Raw genomic sequence first — 17242 nt, 5'->3', positions numbered from 1 at the left:
TACCTGTTCAATGACCTGCTTAGGTAGATAAATGAATGAAAATTTTATTCCTATTTTTATTTTGATTGAGTTCTTAAATCCATAATTCCTGAATTTCCCAGCTCTGCTTGGAGATCTGAATCTCAAAATGCCCTGTGACCTTGAAGAGACCACAGGGAAGGGTGACATTAGCCAGAGAAGGGGGAGACTTTTTTTCAGTAGAAAGTCTTCTTTCCTGTGCATTTTCCTACTTCAGAGAGAGAATAGGCCCCTTTTTCTGCTGTGTGCACTCCTGTTTTTATTCGCATACCGAGCTAGACTGCTGTATGCATGCCACAGTGAGCGTGCCGCACTGGTGTGATGTTAATGTGACTTGAATGCAGAATCTGTTTTTCTCTCCCATAGCCTCCAGGGCTTTAGAGAATTTTTTGTCACCGTCTCATTTAGCTAGCATCTTTCTTAAAGGGTTGGCTTTATTCATACCAATTATTTTCGCCTTCTCTCCCTGATTCCTTTCACTCAAATTCAGTAAACTCTCATCTTCAAGTACATTATCCTGCAGCTCATTCATACGTTCACCCATGCTCCTTGAATTGAATTCAGAATCTGATTTGGGGCTTGTCTCTCTGAGTGTAAAACACCTCCTGCTAAAAACACACTGAGTTTACTGAGGTTTGATACTTAGATGAGTCACATCGGCATATGTTTTGCTTCATGCTATCAGCATCTTGTGGGTTGAGCTCTCATCATTTTTTGCCCTGAAAATGACAGTGCTAAATATGTCTTGAGGGGCTAAGGCAGGGTGAGGAAACTCTCCTCATTGCAGCTGTGGGAGAGAGCCAAGTGTAATGTAGCCTAGTGGAAGAAGCATCATCTTTCTTTTCCTTCCTTCTAATTTCCTTTACTCTTAAGGGTCATAGATTAGTAAACTGTTGTATTGTAGGTAAGCAAGGAATAATCAGGGGAAGAACAACACCACCGACAAAAGCCGTTACACCTGTTCTATAGATGTACGCCTGAGCCTCAGAGAAGTAAAGGACTTGTCCCTAGTCACAAAGCAAATACGTGATAGAATTGGGATTTGAATTCAGGCTCTCAGACTCTGAGTCTAGAGCATCAGACCTTAGTGAGTCTCCGTCACTTGACTTAAGATGCGATAAGCTCTCCATTTACCCCTAGTTTCGGCATAGGTTGGACTGGGAATGCACCTTGAACTGACAGCTCTCCATGAGGAAATCTGCAGAAAAGCCAATCTTAGCAGTTTTGCCAACATTTGCAGATCCTTTCTGGGGGGTGGGGGGCGCTTCATCATTTGTACGTTTTTCAGAAATGGTCCAGCAACTAGGTTTAAAATGTAAGGATTTCTTTCTGTTGTTTGAAATTTGGGGACCCCTGTCAAAAGTCCGGGTCATGATATGTCCTGTTTTAATATCAGTAACACTAAGGTGTATTTGCGTTCTTACTCTATACTGATTACAACTTTGTCTTTATCTCTATTAGTTCATTTAAGTATCATCACAACCCATAAAATGTAGCTAATACTAGTTCCATTTTACAAATGAGGAATCATTGAGAGGTTAAGACACTTGTCCAAAGTCACACAGATAATGAGTAAAAGTTTGACTGGCAGACTGGCTTCAGAGCCTCTGCTGTAAAGTTCTATAATTGCTACAATGTTGAGATTTAGAGGAGTTAAGCATTGACCCCAAGGCCATATACCTAGTAAGAGGTAGGCTTTAGATGTAGACCAGTTCCACATGATTCCTGAAACCATTCCTTTAACACCACTAAATACATAGGGCTGAATAAATACCTTCTGTCGCTGTTTATGACTATAGTGTACTTTTTAAAAAAAAATTTAGTCTTTTTTTTTTTTAAACTGAAGTATAGTTGATTTACAGTGTTGTGTTTCTGGTGTACAGCAAAGTGATTCAGTAATACATACATACATATATATAGATACATACATATATATATTCTTTTTCATATTCTTTTACATTATAGGTTATTACAAGATATTGAATATAGTTCCCTGTGCTATACTGTATGACCTTGTTGTTTATCTGTATTATAGATAGTAGTTTGTATCTATTAATACCAAACCCCTAATTTACTCCTCTCTCCCTTCCCCTTTGGTAACCATAATTTTATTTTCTATGTCTGTAAATCTGTTTCTGTTTTGTAAATAAGTTCATTTGTATCATTTTTTACATTCAACATCTAAGTGATATCGTACGATATTTGTCTTTCTCTGTCTGACATACTTCACTTAGTATGATCATCTTTAGGTCCGTCCGTGTTGCTGCAAATGGCATATACCCCAACGTTCATAGCAGCACTATTTATAATAGCTAAGACTTGGAAGTAACTTAATGTCCATTGAGAGATGAATGGATAAAGATGCGGTGTGTGCACGCACGCGCGCACACACACACAATGGGATACGACTCAGCTATAAAAAGGAATGAAATACTATATAGTTCTTTTTAATTATTGTTACTATTATTTAATATCTTTATTGAGTATAATTGCTTTCCAATGGTATGTTAGTTCTGCTTTATAATGGAGTGAATCAGCTATACATATACATATATCCCCATATCTCCTCCCTCTTGCGTCTCCCTCCCAGCCTCCCTGTCCCACCCCTCTAGGTGGTCACAAAGCACCGAGCTGATCTCCCTGTGCTGTATGGCTGTTTCCCACTAGCTATCTAGTTTACATTTGGTAGTATATATAAGTCCATGCCACTCTATCACCTCGTCCCAGCTTGCCCTTCCCCCTCGCCATGTCCTCAAGTCCATTCTCTACCTCTGCGTCTTTATTCCTGTCCTACCCCTAGGTTCTTCAGAAACATTTTTTTTTCTTTAGATTCCATATATATGTGTTAGCATATGGTATTTATTTTTCTCCTTCTGACTTACTTCACTCTGTATGACAGTCTCTAGGTCCATCCAACTCAGTACAAATAACTCGATTTCGTTTCTTTTTATGGCTGAGTAATATTCCATTGTATATATGTGCCACATCTTCTTTATCCATTATTCTGTCGATGGACACTTAGGTTGCTTCCATGTCCTGTCTATTGTAAATAGAGCTGCAGTGAACATTGTGGTACATGACTCTTTTTGAATTATGGTTTTCTCAGGGTATATACCAAGTAGTGGGATTGCTGGGTCATATGGTAGTTCTATTTTTAGTTTTTTAAGGAACCTCTATACTGTTCTCCATAGTGGCTGTATTGATTTACATTCCCACCAACAGTGCAAGAGGGTTCCCTTTTCTCCACACCCTCTCCAGCATTTATTGTCCGTAGATTTTTTTTTTTTTTTGGTCTGTAGATTTTTTGATGATGGCTATTCTAAATGGTGTGAGGTGATATCTCATTGTAGTTTTGATTTGCATTTCTCTAATGATTGGCGATGTTGAACACCCTATCATTTGTTGGCAATCTGTATGTCTTCTTTGGAGAAATATCTATTTAGGTCTTCTACCCATTTTTGGATTACGTTGTTTGTTTTTTTGATATTCAGCTGCATGAGCTGCTTCGAAGTTTTGGAGATTAATCCTTTTTCTGTTGCTTCGTTTGCAAGCATTTTCTCCCATTCTGTGGGTTGTCTTTTCATCTTGTTTATGGTTTCCTTTGTTGTGCAAAAGCTTTTAAGTTTCATTAGGTTCCATTTGTTTCTTTTTGTTTTTATTTCCATTTCCCTAAGAGGTGGGTCAAAAAGGATCTTGCTGTGATTTATGTCATAGAGTGTTCTGCCTATGTTTTCCTCTAAGAGTTTTATAGTGTCTGGCCTTACATTTAGGTCTTTAATCCACTTTGAGTTTATTTTTGTGTATGGTGTTAAGGAGTGTTCTAATTTCATTCTTTTATATGTAGCTGTCCAGTTTTCCCACCACCACTGATTGAAGAGGCTGTCTTTTCTCCGTTGTATATTCTTGCCTCCTTTATCAAAGATAAGGTGACCATATGTGCGTAGGTTTATCTCTGGGCTTTCTATCCTATCCCACTGATCTGTATTTCTATTTTTGTGCCAGTACCATACTGTCTTGATTACTGTAGCTTTGTAGTATAGTCTGAATTCAGGGAGCCTGATTCCTTCAGCTCCGTTTTTCTTTCTCAAGGTTGCTTTGAGTATTCGGGGTGTTTTGTGTTTCTATGCAAATTGTGAATTTTTTTGTTCTAGTTCTGTGAAAAGTGCCATTGGTAGTTTGATAGGGATTGCATTGAATCTGTAGATTGCTTTGGGTAGTATAGTCATTTTCACAATGTTGATTATTCCAGTCCAAGAACATGATGTATCTCTCCATCTGTTTGTATCATCTTTAATTTCTCTCATCAGTGTCTTATAGTTTTCTGCATACAGGTCTTTTGTCTCCTTAGGTAGGTTTATTCCTAGGTATTTTATTCTTTTTGTTGCAGTGGTAAATGAGGGTGTTTCCTTAATTTCTCTTCCAGATTCTTCATCATTACTGTATAGGAATGCAAGAGATTTCTGTGCATTAATTTTGTATCCTGCTACTTTACCAAATTCATTGATTAGCTCTAGTAGCTTTCTGGTAGCATCTTTAGGATTTTCTATGTATAGTATCATGTCATCTGCAAACAGTGAGAGCTTTACTTCTTTTCTGATTTGGATTCCTTTTATTTCTTTTTCTTCTCTGATTGTTGTGGCTAAAACTTCCAAAACTATGTTGAATAGTAGTGGTGAGAGTGGAAAACCTTGTCTTGTTTTCAATCTTAGAGGAAATGGTTTCAGTTTTTCATCATTGAGAATGATGTTTGCTGTGGGCTTGTCGTATATGGCCTTTATTATGTTGAGGTAGGTTCCCTCTATGCCCACTTTCTGGAGAGTTTCTATCATAAATTGTTGTTGAATTTTGTCAAAAGCTTTTTCTGCATCTATTGAGATGATCATATGGTTTTTCTCCTTCAATTTGTTAATATGGTGTATCACGTTAATTGATTTGCGTATATTGAAGAATCCTTGCATTCCTGGGATAAACCCCACTTGATCATGGTGTATGATCCTTTTAATGTGCTGTTGGATTCTGTTTGCTAGTATTTTGTTGAGGATTTTTGCATCTATGTTCATCAGTGATATTGGCCTGTAGTTTTCTTTCTTTGTGACATCTTTGTCTGGTTTTGGTATCACGGTGATGGTGGCCTCATAGAATGAGTTTGGGAGTGTTCCTCCCTCTGCTATATTTTGGAAAAGTTTGAGAAGGACAGGTGTTAGCTCTTCTCTAAATGTTTGATAGAATTCGCCTGTGAAGCCATCTGGTCCTGGGCTTTTGTTTGTTGGAAGATTTTTAATCACATTCTCCATTTCAGTGCTTGTGATTGGTCTCGTTATGTTTTCTATTTCTTCCTGGTTCAGTCTCAGAAGGTTGTGCTTTTCTAAGAATTTGTCCATTTCTTCCAGGTTGTCCATTTTATTGGCATACAGTTGCTTGTAGTAATCTCTAATGATCCCTTGTATTTCTGCAGTGTCAGTCGTTACTTCTCCTTTTTCGTTTCTAATTCATTGATTTGAGTCTTCTCCCTTTTTTTCTTGATGAGTCTGGCTAATGGTTTATCAATTTTGTTTATCTTCTCAAAGAACCAGCTTTTAGTTTTATTGATCTTTGCTATCATTTCCTTCACTTCTTTTTCATTTATTTCTGATCTGAATTTTATGATTTCTTTCCTTCTGCTAACTTTGGGGTTTTTTTTGTTCTCCTTTCTCTAATTGCTTTAGGTGTAAGGTTGGGTTGTTTATTTGAGATGTTTCTTGTTTCTTGAGGTAGGATTGTATTTCTATAAATTTTCCGCTTAGAACTGCTTTTGCTGCATCCCATGGGTTTTGGGTCATCGTGTTTTCATTGTCATTTGTTTCTAGGTAGCTTTTGATTTCCCCTTTGATTTCTTCAGTGATCTCTTGGTTATTAAGTAGTGTATTGTTTAGACTCCATGTGTTTGTATTTTTTACAGATTTTTTTCCTGTAATTGATATCTAGTCTCATAGCATTGTGGTCAGAAAGGATACTTGATACAATTTCAATTTTCTTAAATTTACTGAGGCTTGTTTTCTGACCCAAGATATGATCTGTCCTGGAGAATGTTCCATGAGCACTTGAGAAGAAAGTGTATTCTGCTGTTTTTGGATGAAATGTCCTATAAATATCAATTAAGTTCATCTTGTTTAATATATCATTTAAAGCTTGTGTTTCCATATTTATTTTCATTTAGGACGATCTGTCCATTGGTGCAGTTGGGGTGTTAATGTCCCCTACTATGATTGTATTACTGTCGATTTCCCCTTTTATAGCATTTGCCTTATGTATTGAGGTGCTCCTATGTTGGAGCATAAATATTTACAATTGTTATATCTTCTTCTTGGATTGATCCTTTGATCATTATGTAGTGTTTTTCTTTGTCTCTTGTAATAGTCTTTATTTTAAAGTCTATTTTGTCTGATATGAGAATTGCTACTCCAGCTTTCTTTTGATTTCCATTTTCATGGAATATCTTTTTCCATCCACTCACTTTCAGTCTGTATGTGTCCCTAGGTGTGAAGTGGGTCTCTTGTAGACAATATATATGTGTCTTGTTTTTGTATCCATTCAGCCAGTCTGTGTCTTCTGGTGGGAGCTTTTAATCCATTTACATTTAAGCTAATTATCAATATGTATGTTCCTATTACCATTTTCTGAATTGTTTTGGGTTTGTTATTGTAGGTCTTTTCCTTCTCTTGTGTTTCCTGCCTAGAGAAGTTCCTTTAGCATTTGTTGTAAAGCTGGCTTGGTGGTACTGAATTATCTTAGCTTTTGCTTGTCTATAAAGGTTTTAATTTCTTCCTCAAATCTGAATGAGATCCTTGCTGGTTAGAGTAATCTTGGTTGTAGGTTCTTCCCTTTCATCACTTTATGTCTTGCCACTCCCTTCTGGCTTGCAGAGTTTCTGCTGAAAGTTCAGCTGTTAACCTTATGGAGATTCCCTTTTATGTTATTTGTTGTTTTTCCCTTGCTGCTTTTAATATTTTTTCTTTGTATTTAAATTTTGATAGTTTGATTAATATGTGTCTTGGTGTGTTTCTCCTTGGATTTATCCTGTATTGGACTCTCTGCACTTCCTGGGCTTGATTGACTATTTTCTTTCCCATATTAGGGCAGTTTTCGACCTGAATCTCTTCAAATATTTTCTCAGTCCCTTTTCCTCTTCTTCTTCTGGGACCCCTATAATTCGAATGTTGGTGCATTGAATGTTGTCCCAGAAGTCTCTGAGACTGTCCTCAATTCTTTTCATTGTTTTTTCTTTATTCTGCTTTGCAGTAGTTATTTCCACTATTTTATCTTCCAGGTCACTTATCCATTCTTCTGCCTCAGTTATTCTGCTATTGATTCCTTCTAGAGAATTTTTAATTTCATTTATTGTGTTGTTCATCATTGTTTGTTAGCTCTTGAGTTCTTCTGGGTCCTAGTTAAACGTTTCTTGTATTTTCTCCATTCTATTTCCAAGATTTTGGATCATCTTTACTGTCATTACTCTGAATTCTTTTTCAGGTAGATTGCCTATTTTCTCTTCATTTGTTTTGTCTCATGGGTTTTTATCTTGCTCCTTCGTCTGCTGTGTGTTTCTCTGTCTTCTCATTTTGCTTAGCTTACTGTGCTTGGGGCCTCCTTTTCGCAGGCTGCAGGTTGTAGTTCCCGTTGTTGTTGGTGTCTGCCTCCATTAGGTAAGGTTGGTTCAGTGGGTTGTGTAGGCTTCCTGGTGGAGGGGACTGGTGCCTCTGTTCTGGTGTATGAGGCTGGATCTTGTCTTTCTGGTGGGCAGGACCACATCCGGTGGTGTGTTTTGGGGTGTCTGTGACCTTATTATGATTTTAGGCAGCCTCTCTGCTAATGGGTGGGGTTGTGTTCCTGTCTTGCTAGTTTTTTGGCATAGGGTGTCCAGCACTGTAGCTTGCTGGTCTTTGAGTGGAGCTGGGTCTTAGCGTTAAGATGGAGATCTCTGGGAGAGCTTTCACCGTTTGATATTACGTGGAGCTGGGAGGTCTCAGGTGGACCAGTGTCCTGAACTCAGCTCTGCCACCTCAGAGGCACAGGCCTGACACCCAGACGAAGTACCAAGACCCTGTCAGCCACACGGCTCAGAAGAAAAGGGAGAAAAAAAGAAAGAAAGAAAGAAAAAAGGAAAATAAAAAGAAATAAGGTTATTAAAATAAAAAATTTAAAGAATTATTAAAAATTAAAAAATTAAAAAGTGATAAAAAGAAAGAGAAAAGAAAGAAAGAAAGCAGAGAGCAACCAAAGCAAGAAACAAATCCACCAGTGATAACAAGTGCTAAAAACTATAAAAAACAAAACAGAACAAAAAAACAACAGACAGAAAGTGTGGACAAATGGTGAAAACACAGCTATACAGAGAAAATCACAGAAAGAAGCATAAACATACTCACAAAAAGAGAAAAAGGAAAAAAATATATATATCTATATATAAGAGAAAAAGGAAGAGAGCAACCAAATCAATAAACAAATCTAGTGATGATAATACGCTCTAAATACTAAACTAATATAAACATACAACTAGAAGCCAGTCAGTCGCATACAGCAAACCCCATGTCAACAGTTGCTCCCAAAGTCCACCTCCTCATTTTGGGATGATTCGTTGTCTATTCAGGTATTCCACAGATGCAGGTACATCAAGTTGGTTGTGGAGATTTAATCCGATGCTACCGAAGCTGCTGGGGGAGATTTCCCTTTCTCTTCTTTGTTCGCACAGCTCCTGGGGTTCAGCTTTGGATTTGGACCTGCCTCTGCGTGTAGGTCACCTGAGGGCGTCTGTTCCCCCCCAGACAGGACGGGGTTAAAGGAGCAGCTGATTAGGGGGCTCTGGCTCACACAGGCCCGGGGGAGGTAGGGTACGGAATGCGGGGCGAGCCTGCAGTGGCAGAGGCCGGTGTGAAGTTGCACCAGCCTGAGGTGCACGATGTGTTCTCCCAGGGAAGTTGTCCCTGGATCACAGGACCCTGGCAGTGGCGGGCTGCACAGGCTGCCAGGAGGGGAGGTGTGGATAGTGACCTGTGCTTGCACACAGGCTTCTTGGTGGTGGCAGCAGCAGCCTTAGCATTTCATGCCCGTCTGTGGTGTCCATGCTGATAGCCGCGACTCGTGCCTGTCTCTGGAGCTTGTTTAGGCAGTGCTCTGAATCCCTTCTCCTCGTGCACCCTGAAACAATGGTCTCTTGCATCTTAGGCAGGTCCAGACTTTTTCCCGGACTCCCTCCCGGGTAGCGGTGGCGCAGTAGCCCACTTCCGGCTCTGCTGACGCAGCCAACCCCAGTCCTCTCCCTGGGATCTGACCTATATAGTTCCTTATTAGAGAAATCTGTCTTTTCCCTTCTAAGTTGTATGTCCTGTATGTCTCTGGAAGGCAGAGACTTTGTCATATCAGAGATTGTATTTATAGCCCTTACTTCTCCAATTATTGTCAATGTTGTGTCACCAAGCCTTTTTCAAGTAACCTGGAGGAAAATCCTCAGTGAAAGAGACTCCCTCCAAACCTAGAATCTTGATATCTTTCTTGCTCATGGAAAATAACAGGTTATCGTATTATCTTTGACTTACCTAAGATCACACAGAAAACTGTAGTAGTAGTAACAACAAAGAAAATAATAACATATATTGAGTGCTTAAAATATAATAAGGATTACTCTAAGATTTTTATATATTCTCCCTCTCTCTCTTAATATATATATTTTATATATTTTAATATATATTGTACTTATATATACACACACTCAACATAAAATGATCATATGTATATTACATACACTTGTATACACTTGTTATTCACTTTGATAAAAGAGAAAATTTAGACAAGGGATTTTAGTAACTTTCCCAAGATGAGTTGCCTCACTAGGACATGGAACCAGGATTCAAATTCAGGTTGTCTGGCTCAAGTTACCTAGAATCCTAGTGTATTTTTTACTGCAGGAGCACTTCCACCTAATTATAATACGAGCAAGTCACTGCTAGTGTCTCATTTGTAAGGACATGCACAAGATACTAAAAATAATGGTCGGTGTACTTAAATGATTGCATGTGTTAATCACGGCCAACTTTTACTGTATCCGAAATGTTATTTTACTTGGAGGGGCCAGTAACACTAAAAGAACACGTGACAACTGTATTAATATACATGTGGGGGGACTTCCCTTGCTGTCCAGTGGTTAAGACTCAGCGCTTCCAATGCAGGGGGCATGGGTTCGGTCCCTGGTTGGGGAACTAAGATCCCACATGCCACAGGGCACGGCCAAAAATAAATAAATAAATAATAAAATAAAATAAACATTAAAATACATGTGGGAATCTGGCACTCTAGAGAGAGTCAAGCCACTGAAGGAATACCAGTGTCTCTCTGTGTATATATTATGTCTGTTAGTCAATAAACAGGAGAAAATAACTACTGCTATGAAAGCCATGTATCTAAGTCAGGGCAATAATGTTTGATAAACAGTGGTAATTAGAACCTTGCTATCTGTTCAGTATGTAGAAATACTTGTGTGTGTGTGTATATATATATTTGTGTATGTTTAAATAAGTGTGTGTGGTTATTCAAATATATGTAAGGAAGTTTGGTACTTATGCCTCTCAAAGTAATTGTTTTACGCTGTTTTACATTTCAATTTATTACAGTGATGGTATATTTTTTAAAAGTAAAAGCACTGTGTGCTTTTCTCTTACCAACAACATGAAAACCTTTTAAGCTTAAATTTGCAAAAACACTGTCCCTTCCATTTATTTTTCTCTACCACTACTGCCACTATCTGAGTTCTGGACTCTGTAATTTATCTCCAGGATTACTGTTATCACCTCCTAATTATTCTCCCTGCCTCTAATCTCTCGCTTCTAAAGTTTATTTCCCATATCAAGGCCTTTTTGTAACACAGAATGATTTTGTTGGTGGTTCTTCACTGGTTGAGGTCATAATTTATCTTTCAGTTCAAGAAAATATTGGTGAGGTTTCATATGCTTTCCTTAACTAAGAGACTTCTGTAATGATGACTCTTACTTCGTTTTTTTCCCCGAGTCGTCACATTACATGTGCCTCTACTTCACGTTTATTTCCTTATTAGTTGTTTTTAGGTGTAATTTACCTTAACATCCCTTCCTTCCCCATCCAAAGAGCCTCAGCATATTGTCCTGAATATAGTAGCTTCTAAGCACATGCCTGGTGGGTTGAAATGTTGCTCACCAGTCATAAAATTTGTCATATTCTAAGTATCTAGTGTCTTTAAGAGTTAGTGTTATAATAAATATATAATAATTATTTTTCTGTCAATCATTTAGTCCATATCAGTGTAGCAGAAGTACTAACTCCTTAAATAGCCTAAAAATCAGTGTTTACAATTAACTTCTCTCATATTTAAATATATTGTATTTATATATTTATATTAAACCTTCTTTTTGTGTGCTTATTTGTTGTCTGTGTCTACTATTATAATGTAATGTCCACAAGAACATTTTTGTGTTGTTTAATCTGGATCTCAAGACCTTGTAGAATATAGGGCACATACCTCACTGTCATATGTATATAGTCATTATATATATATATATATATATATATATCTTGAGATATATATATTATGTATATATATATATGTTTATCATATATATATAATTTTTATACTCAACAAATACATTTGAATTAATTTATTGAGTCCTTATTATGTGTTGGGATTTGTCATATATACTTCAAATGCATTATGGTTTCAATCCCTCAAAATCCAAATTAAAGGTGGATACTATTATTATCTTAATTTCAGGAATGAAGAGAGTAGGTTTGGTCTAGGTAAGTGGTTTACTGAAGGATACTTAGCTCATAAAAGATGGAATCAAAACTTAGATCCAGGCCTGTTTGAAATAAAAGCAAATGCCCTTAATCCCTGCAATATACTTCCTCTAAAATAAGTGCCTGAAGGAAAGTTTTGTCTGAAAATGCAGGAAGAATTATGGCTCATGGGGTCATGGGTACTAGCAGTAAGGTCATCAAGTGGACTTACTGTCCTCTAGGAAGAAGAGAGTATAGCCACGCTCAGAGCAGGCAGCAAAGACTGCTGATGAGTTAAAATTCAGGGACATGTAAGAGGAGTTAGTCACGAGTATGGGGCAGGTAATGTAGGGATCAATAGAAAGCATCGTTAGTCAGAATCTGAGTAACCAGGGAACCATGAACCAGAGCACTGGGTAGGTATATTCATCTCTCAGGAAGGGGAACAAATGAATATACAGGTAGAAGGGAAAATAACCTAGGTCATTGGAACACTGTCCTCTACCATTGGGAGTGATAGGGAGATGTGTGTAATAATAGGACTTTTCAGTTGCAGGTTATAGAAACACAACTCAAATGCATTAGAGGATTACCCCCTTTCTCTCCACCATCTAAATTAAAGACCAAAAGATCTCTGACGTTTTGACCAGGGCATGGAGTACTGACGACTCTAGGTCATGTACCAGACCTTCTACATTGACACCCTCTCCTCTTTCGGAGTCACACAGAGATGGAAGAGATACTTCTCTGAATGGATATTAGGCAAACAACATACACAAATCTCTATTTACCATAGTCGTGGCAGCTGTATCACAATTATCCATTTAAAGAATATTACTGAGCACCAACTCTGACAGGTTATAGAATGTATTCCTTCCTCGGTTAAGTCTGTTCTGGCTGTCCAGTAGCCCAGATGTCCTCATCTATTAAGTGACATGAGTCAAATCTAATCTATGTTGGTATGCAGATTAGATAAGAATGTATATGGGAGCATTATGTGAAGGCGAAGTACCATATAAATATGAGGTGCTGTTTTATCATCAGTACCCAGCCTTACAAGTCCGCCTTCCTATTGCCAGCTGATTTTACTTTAAATTTCCAGTGTAACCCAAGTTACTGTGTTTTTTTTTTTTCCAGTTGTCACTCTAATTTTCACTTCCAAACAAAAGATCACAGTTTTGAGAGAGCACATATTACCTATATAACTCCCTGGTCAAAGGGTGATGTTGGGAGCTAAGGAAAACCTGAAACCTTTACACATTTTCCCAAGCTAGGGTGATGTTTGGGACATGTCAGATTTCAAAGACAGAAGAAAAAAATAAGGGAAAGGCATTGTTATTTTCAGGACCATTATCTGAGAAATAGTTTTATTGACCAAGAAGAGGTACATCACTCTGTAGGGAGCAATGATCAGGGAATGAGCCTGCAGGAATGGGTTCAGAGATCCCATCCCCAAGTCCAGAGACCATGCAGATAGAGAAATACTGTACCCTAAGACCTGAGATAAATGATAGAATATAAGACCATGATATGTAGTCAAACATAGGAGAAAAACAAAGAAAACACCTGACTTCTCAGAGAATGAGTTAGAAAAAACTGATTTGTTTCCAGGCAGTTCCTCTATAATTCACTTTAAATGTTGTATATTTTCTTCGTATGTTAAGATATCAGTCAGGTGTGTGTATGAGGGGTGGAGGGAGAACAGGAGATGTGTTTGGGTTTCTAAAAGCTGTGGGGGCAGTGTTGATTCTTGATATGCACCCTGCAATGGTAGTTTGCTGGCAGATGTAATATGGTAATTTGTCAGTGTGATTCTTTGGAGGGGTGAAGGGCTTGTTAGTCACATCCTGCCTCCTGTCCCAGCTCTTCCCAGTTGAAAAGGGAACTAAGTGGCAAATACCCCTCAAGGTTTGATTAATGGAGACTGAATAACTCCCAGTGTACAAGCTCTCGGCTAAAATGGAACAAGTGAATTTGGCCTGGACCAAAGTCCTCCCATTCCCAGCTTTGAATTAAAGATAAACTGTCCCGCTACATGTAAAAGAATGAAATTAGAACACTCCCTAACACCATACACAAAAATAAACTCAAATGGATTAAAGATCTAAATGTGAGACCAGACATTATAAAATTCTTAGAGGAAAACATAGGCAGAACACTCTTTGACATAAATTACAGCAACATCTTTTTTGACCCACCTCCTAGAGTAATGAAAATGAAAACAAAAATAAACAAATGGGACCTAGTGAAACTTAAACGGTTTTGCACAGGAAAGGAAACCATAAACAAGGTGAAAAGACAACCCTCAGAATGGGAGAAAATATTTGCACATGAAGCAACTGACAAAGGATTAATCTCCAGAATATACAAGCAGCTCATACAGCTCAAAAAAACAAACAACCCAATTCAAAAATGGGCAGAAGACCTAAGTAGACATTTCTCTAAAAACTTACAGAAGGCCAGCAAACACATGAAAAGATGCTCAACATCACTAATTATTAGAGAAATGCAAACCAAAACTACAATGAGGTATCACTTCACACCGGTTAGAATGGCCATCATGAAAAAAATCTACAAACAATAAATGCTGGAGAGAGTGTGGAGAAAAGGGAACCCTCCTGTATTGTTGGTGGGAATGTAAATTGATACAGCCACTATGGAAAACAGAATGTAGGTTCCTTAAAAAACTAAAACTAAAACTACCATACGACCCAGCAATCCCACTACTGGGCATATACCCTGAGAAAACCATAATTCAAAAAGAGTCATGTACCACAATGTTCACTGCAGCTCTATTTACAATAGCCAGGACATGGAAGCAACCTAAGTGTCCATCAACAGATGAATGGATAAAGAAGATGTGGCACATGTATACAATGAAATATTACTCAGCCATAAAAAGAAATGAAATTGAGTTATTTGTAGTGAGGTGGATGGACCTAGAGTCTGTCCTACAGAGTGAAGTAAGTCAGAAAGAGAAAAACAAATACCATATGCTAACACATATATATGGAATCTAAAAAAAAAAAAAAAGCAAAAAACATGGTCATGAAGAACCTAGGGTCAAGATGGGAATAAAGATGCAGACCTACTAGAGAATGGACTTGAGGACACGGGGAGGGGGAAGGGTAAGCTGGGACAAAGTGAGAGAGTGGCATGGACATATATACACTACCAAATGTAAAATAGCTAGCTAGTGGGAAGCAGCCGCATAGCACAGGGAGATCAGCTCGGTGCTTTCTGACCACCTAGAGGGGTGGGATAGGGAGAGTCAGAGGGAGGGAGACACAAGTGGGAAGAGTTATGGAGATATATGTATATGTATAACTGATTCACTTTGTTATAAAGCAGGAACTAACCATTGTAAAGCAATTATGCTCCAATAAAGATGTTAAAAATAAAGTAAAATAAAATAAAATAAAAAAAATAAATAAAAAATAAACCCACTATGGAAAACAGTATGGAGGTTCCTTAAAAAACTAAATATAGAACTACCATATGGCCCAACATCTCACTATTGGGCATATACCCAGAGAAAACCATAATTCATAAAAAACACATGCACCCCAATGTTCATAGCAGCACTATTTACAATAGCCAGGACATGGAAGCAACCTGTATGTCCATTGACAGAGGAATGGATAAAGAAGATGTGGTACGTATGTACAATGGAATATTACTCAGCCATAAAAAGGAATGAAATTGGGTCATTTGTAGAGATGTGGCTGGATCTGGAGAGTGTCATACAGAGTGAAGTAAATCAGAAAGAGAAAAGCAAACATCGTTTAATAATGCATATATGTGAAATCTAGAAAAATGGTATAGATGATCTTATTTGCAAAGCAGAAATAGAGACATAGACGTAGAGAACAAATGTATGGATACCAAAGGGGAAAAGGGTGGGGAGGGAGGAATTGGGAGACTGGGATTGACCCATATATATTATTGATACTATGTGTAAAATAGACAACTGAGGGGAATGTACTGTATAGCACAGGGAACTCTACCTAATGTACTGTGGTACCCTAAATGGGAGGGAAGTCCAAAAGGGAGGGGATAGCTGTATGTGTGTGGCTGCATTTTGTTGTGCAGTGTAGGCTAACACAACATTGTAAAGCAACCATACCCCAGTAAAAATATAAATAAATAAAATAAAGAAACCTGTCCCAGGAAGAGTCTACCTTGACTCAACCAAAACAGTTGCAGGCCCTGATGTTGGAGCAAAGAGAGAAAAGACCCAGCTGGGTCTGTATGTGGTAGACTGTCATCTCAGCATAACATAAGGAGGCTAGAACCAAGCTGAGCCCAGCACACATGTTGTAAGAGAGAAAGCACAAGACAGAGATTACAGAGCCCTTCCTTTCTTGGGAGGAGCAAGTGGGGAAGGCTGGAGAGATGCCAACGTGTGAACTCTGCACCCCAAAGTGGGAAGGATGTTCATTCCCTTCTACGTGGCCTAAGAGAAAAATGTGGAGATAGAAGAGAAGGTATTTGGTTTTCCCCTTCATGATTAATCAATTTTATTTATGAGAATAGAGAAGAAATATCCTTAAGTAAGGAAATAAGAATAACCTTGAAACCAGGTATATTGTTATTCAGATAGGGGTATAGTCTGAATTTAATTTTTATTAATATAGATAACAGCTTACATGGGCCTTATGGCGACATTACTAGCACTCTAAAATTTAATTAGATTTTTAGAGCTTCTGTTAATGTCTTTTGTAGGATTATACAATCTGGGGCATCACTAGCAGCTTCATATGTTTTATTTTCATTATGATTTGAAATGAGCAGAAATGAGGTATTTTGCATAGTAAAACAGTTTGATTTTAGGGTCTTTATTTAAAATTAACCCGAGGGTTAAAATCAGTATTCTTTTTTTTTTATCAAGCTATTTATATACATGTATGTATCTATCTTATATATATGTATTTTATATACTAATTTCTGGGTTTTTTTAACTTTTATCAATGTTAATTTTGTCATAATTATTAGTTGGCTATAACCATATAAATGTATATACTCTATAATGATTTTAAAATAACCATTTTGACGCATCGTATTTTCTTTAGTGTACATATTTTCCTGAGTTTTTTGTTACGATGAAATGTTCCGTTTCTTTGTCCTTTAATTACTGTACCCTGATTTTATACATAACATTCCTTCCCAGCTCCAGTAAATCCTTTAAATTAGTAGAAAAATCTGTTCAGCATTTTTTAGACTCACCACAGCAATGTGCTAGATATTTCTGTGAATTTTAAGCAATTTATCTCATTCCCTTACAGGCCTCAAACAGGAATTCTGGACAAGAATTAAATCTCTGTTTTACATAAGACATGCTCATAAAGGGAGAGAAATACTATTAATTCTTAGCCGAATTGTCATAGTTATCACTAGTCAAATTCTTAATTTTAGGGCCTGCAAATCAGGTACATGACATTCACAG

General features: G+C 37.6%; 1 protein-coding gene across 4 annotated transcripts in view; it reads left to right on the top strand.

The window, feature by feature from the left end:
- CNTN4 (contactin 4) overlaps positions 1–17242 on the top strand; it is a 956080-nt gene that overhangs the window by 340756 nt on the left and 598082 nt on the right. Inside the window, exon 1 of one of the 4 annotated variants that reach the window (XM_068558509.1) lies at positions 16201–16283. The exons of the other annotated variants lie outside the window; for them this stretch is intronic. The gene's annotated coding sequence lies outside the window, so the exon portion shown is untranslated. Of the gene's footprint in view, positions 1–16200; positions 16284–17242 lie in introns of those variants that run through there. 4 annotated transcript variants of the gene reach the window in all.

The sequence above is a fragment of the Eschrichtius robustus genome, chromosome 12 (genome assembly GCF_028021215.1).
Source record: "Eschrichtius robustus isolate mEscRob2 chromosome 12, mEscRob2.pri, whole genome shotgun sequence".
Taxonomy (NCBI): Eukaryota; Metazoa; Chordata; class Mammalia; order Artiodactyla; family Eschrichtiidae; genus Eschrichtius; species Eschrichtius robustus.
The sequence above is the reverse complement of the archived record's forward strand: the minus strand, read 5'-3'. Positions and strand labels throughout refer to the sequence as shown.